The sequence below is a fragment of the Hyperolius riggenbachi genome, chromosome 4 (genome assembly GCF_040937935.1).
Source record: "Hyperolius riggenbachi isolate aHypRig1 chromosome 4, aHypRig1.pri, whole genome shotgun sequence".
In the NCBI taxonomy this organism is placed as follows: domain Eukaryota; kingdom Metazoa; phylum Chordata; class Amphibia; order Anura; family Hyperoliidae; genus Hyperolius; species Hyperolius riggenbachi.
In genome coordinates, this window is record NC_090649.1 from 209,250,054 (window position 1) to 209,254,971 (window position 4,918).

General features: G+C 42.3%; 1 protein-coding gene across 2 annotated transcripts in view; it reads left to right on the forward strand.

Moving 5' to 3' along the window:
- VWA5B2 (von Willebrand factor A domain containing 5B2) overlaps positions 1-4,918 on the forward strand; it is a 72,099-nt gene that overhangs the window by 65,969 nt on the left and 1,212 nt on the right. The gene's annotated exons all lie outside the window — the stretch shown is intronic.

Consider the following 4,918-nt stretch of genomic DNA (forward strand, 5'->3'; position numbering starts at 1 on the left):
AAAACCTGAGTGGAAGGTCCGGATCTGCTACATTTTCATGCAACGGATATGGATCCTGATACACGCAGGGGTAGTGAAGGGCAACAGGAAACCGAATCCCCCTCTACACAGGCATCTTTGGACACAGAAACAGATCTGTTTTCTGTCTCCCAGCCTGTGGGGTGAAAGGCAGCTGCCATGCTGGAGGGGTGTAGCAGGCAGGATGGTGGGCAGCGGTCGAGGAGTTCCCCCCCCCCCCCCCCCCCTCACCTGGGTCCCAGTCCCCGCTACACCTTCAGCTAGTTTGCACAAATCTTGTTACAAGGTATAGCTGCAGCAAGCGGGGAGTTTACCTTCTCCTTCTAATGCTTGCTGCGTCACTGCCTGCAATGCTGGCCTCCGAAGTATAGAGGGCGGCATTGCAGGCAGTGAGTGGACGACTCCCCCTCTCCACTGACACCCCCGTCCTGCCTGCAATACCCCTCCAGCATGGTGGCTGCCTCTCCTCCCACGGCTGGGTATACGTTTCAACGAACTGGAAACGTATGCTACAAAAATGCATTTTCTGAAAAAAGGAGAGGGGGGGTGGGGGAGTTTAGAAAAAAGGATCAATTTGAAATGGATCCGATCCTGAATGGACAAGTGTGGACCTATTTCCAACATGTCCGATCAGATTTTTATTGAAAAAATGGATAATCGTTCATTTTTCTTGATAGCAAAAAAAAAAACTTTTTCCAACTTTCATTTGATTTGATTGTTTTGGTTGTATAAATGGGCAAATCTAATGTTTTTATTGTACCATATATAGGCACCATAAGAGCCGGGCTAACTAGAGCAATTCCTGCAGCGCTTTCTGATTGCTGGCGATCAGCAAAGTGCTGCAGCAGTGGAACCTTACAATAGTGATTCCACTGTAGGGTTGAGATTGCAAAACATTTCATGTATGAGCAGCACTGTGGCGTAGTGGTCAGCGCTCTCGCCTTGCATCGCTGGGTCCCCAGTTCAAATCCCAGCCAAGTCAACATCTGCAAGGAGTTTGTATGTTCTCCCCGTGTCTGTGTGGGTTTCCTCCGGGCACTCTGGTTTCCTCCCATATCCTAAAAACAGATAAGTTAATTGGCTTCCCCCTAAATTGGCCCTAGACTACAATACATACACTACACAATATAGACCTATGACTATGGTAGGGACTAAATTGTGAGCTCCTCCGAGGGACAGTTTGTGACAAGACTATAGCAGGGGTCTCAAACTCATTTACCTGGGGGCCGCAGGAGGCAAAGTCAGGATGAGGCTGGGCCGCATAAGGAATTTCACAGGGGCGGGGAGAGGCGGTGATTGACGTCAGGAGGGGGCAGAGCTGAAGCTGAAAGCTCTGCCCCTTCCAGGAAATGCCGGCGGATTGCCCCCCAGGCGATTTAGGGGCTCTGCAGCCCTCGTTTAGCGGCAGGGATGCGGTAGATTACTTGGGAGCACTGAAGCGAACTATAAGGAAGCTTTTGCCGGTGAGGGCCACAAAATATTGTTTACGAGGGCCGCGAGTTTGAGATCCCTGATATACAGGATCTTCTAAAAAAATTAGCATATTGTGATAAAGTTCATTATTTTCTGTAATGTACCGATAAACATTAGACTTCATATATTTTAGATTCAAATACACACAACTGAAGTAGTTCAAACCTTTTGTTTTAATATTGATGATTTTGGCATACAGCTCATGAAAACTCAATTTCCTATTTCAAAAAATTAGCATATTTCATCCGACCAATAAAAGAAAAGTGTTTTTAAAACAAAAAAGTCAACCTTCAAATAATTATGTTCAGTTATGCACTCAATACTTGGTCGCGAATCCTTTTGCAGAAATGACTGCTTCAAGGCGGTGTGGCATGGAGGCAATCAGCCTATGGCACTGCTCAGGTGTTATGGAGGCCCAGGATGCTTCAATAGCGGCCTTAAAGGGGAACTTCATCCTAAACAAACATACTGTCATTAAGTTACATTAGTTATGTTAATTAGAATAGATTGGTACTATAATCTCTTACTCACCCTGTTTTAAAAGAACAGGCAATTGTTTGTGATTCATGGGGGCTGCCATCTTTGTCATGGGGGCAGCCATCTTTTTGGTTGAAAGGAGGTGACAGGGAGCAGGAGATACAGTTCCAACTGTCCTGTGTCCTGATCACCTCCCCAGCTGCGCACCCTAGGCTTTAAATGTCAAATTCAAAATGTAAGAAAAACATTTTGTACCAAAATAGCAGAACGAGAGCAACAACATCAGAAATCCCATCATGCTTTGCACAGCATCAGGGGAAAAAAGCCCGGGCAGTTTTCTTCTGTGCATCTAAAAATGAGGCTTGTATAAGAGAAACAAAGTTCTGATGCTGTGAAACTGTTAAAGAAACACCAGGCCTTTTCAGTGCTGCTGAGTCGATTTTTAGTCTGGAGGTTCACTTTAAGCTCATCCAGAGTGTTGGGTCTTGCGTCTCTCAACTTTCTCTTCACAATATCCCACAGATTCTCTATGGGGTTCAGGTCAGGAGAGTTGGCAGGCCAACTGAGCACAGTAATACCATGGTCAGTAAACCATTTACCGGTGGTTTTGGCACTGTGAGCAGGCGCCAGGTCGTGCTGAAAAATGAAATCTTCATCTCCATAAAGCTTTTCAGCAGATGGAAGCATGAACCCACTTTTGAACCAGAAACAGCGGCAGAATTGCCTGACCTGGGCTACAGAGAAGCAGCACTGGACTGTTGCTCAGTGGTCCAAAGTACTTTTTTCGGATGAAAGCAACTTTTACATGTCATTCGGAAATCAAGGTGCCAGAGTCTGGAGGAAGACTGGGGAGAGGGAAATGCTAAAATGCCTGAAGTCCAGTGTCAAGTACCCACAGTCAGTGATAGTCTGAGGGTGCCATGTCAGCTGCTGGTGTTGGTCCACTGTGTTTTATCAAGGGCAGGGTCAATGCAGCTAGCTATCAGGAGATTTTGGAGCACTTCATGCTTCCATCTGCTGAAAAGCTTTATGGAGATGATTTCATTTTTCAGCACGACCTGGCACCTGCTCACAGTGCCAAAACCACTGGTAAATGGTTTACTGACCATGGTATTACTGTGCTCAATTGGCCTGCCAACTCTCCTGACCTGAACCCCATAGAGAATCTGTGGAATATTGTGAAGAATAAGTTGAGACGCAAGACCCAACACTCTGGATGAGCTTAAGGCTGCTATCGAAGCATCCTGGGCCTCCATAACACCTGAGCTGTGCCACAGGCTGATTGCCTCCATGCCACGCCGCATTGAAGCAGTCATTTCTGCAAAAGGATTCCAGACCAAGTATTGAGTGCATAACTGAACATAATTATTTGAAGGTTGACTTTTCTTTTATTGGTCGGATGAAATATGCTAATTGTTTGAGATAGGAATTTTGGGTTTTCATGAGCTGTATGCCAAAATCATCAATATTAAAACAATAAAAGGCTTGAACTACTTCAGTTGTGTGTATTTGAATCTAAAATATATGAAAGTCTAATGTTTATCAGTACATTACAGAAAATAATTAACTTTATCTCAATATGCTCATTTTTTTAGAAGATTCTGTATACTCTGTACAACGCTGCGGAAGATGTAGGCGCTATATAAATACTAAATAATAATAATGTAGCAGTTAAACCGCTCCAGGGCCAAATCATATTTAAATATACACTACTTCGCAATTCGTAAATCAGAGATCTATAACCACTTCAGCCTTCAGTCGTTTTCACTTTATGCATCCGAGCAATGTTCACCTCCCATTCATTAGCCTATAACTTTATCACTACTTATCACAATGAACTGATCTATATCTTGTTTTTTCCACCACCAATTAGGCTTTCTTTGGGTGGTACATTTTGCTAAGAGCCACTTTACTGTAAATGCATTTTAACAGGAAGCATAAGAAAAAAAAGGGAAAAAAATTCATTCTCAGTTTTTAGCCATTATAGTTTTAAAATAATACATGCCTCCATAATTAAAACTCACGTATTGTATTTGCCCATATGTCCCAGTTATTACACCGTTAAAATTATGTCCCTATCACAATGTATGGCGACAATATTTTATTTGGAAATAAAAGGTGCATTTTTTCCGTTTTGCATCTATCATTATTTACAAGTTTAAAAAAAAAAAAAAATATTTCATCTTTACATTGATATTTAAAAAGTTTAGATGCTTAGGTAAATATTTATTTTTTTATTATTGTAATTTTTGTTTTCTATTAAACATTTTATTTGGGTATTTTTTGGGAGGGTGGGATGTAAACAGTACTTTTCTAATGTAAATGTGTGTTGAGGTTTTTTTTTTTTTTTTTTTTTACTTTTAGTTGTAGCTTTACTTTTTGAGTCATGAGTTTGTTTACATGACGTCACTAAGCGTAACATACGCTTAGAGGGACGCAACGGAGCTTCTGAGAGAAGCGGTCGTTTTTTCTGTGGGGGAGAGGAATCAGTGATTGGGCACCATAGCCCATTTACTGATTCGTGGGCTAACGATCCGCGGCCGGGAGCGCACATGGTCTTCTGGGCGTAGCTAGTACGTTCAGGAGGCCAAAGTAGTTAAAATCGCAATGCCACGGATAGTGGACCACACACCTACTCTGTGCAGCTAATTACACATACAGCAGAATAAGGTATTTCTAGGTTCATAAAAAGTACAGCAGCCTCCAGACTGGCTCAATCTGCTTTGAAAACTCATAGAAAGATACTTTAAACACTGTTAAATTACAAATGGTCTTGCTATGCACTGCTATGTTTGCAGCAATTTCCAATGAAAATTAAGCTTTACTTTCCTAAAATTCACCTGTTGCACAGCTATTTGAAACTGCTATTACAAATTGAATAACCTTGGGTATAGTAACAATACGCATGAATAACATTTTGCAGCACTGTTTACACTGGACAAGAAACAGG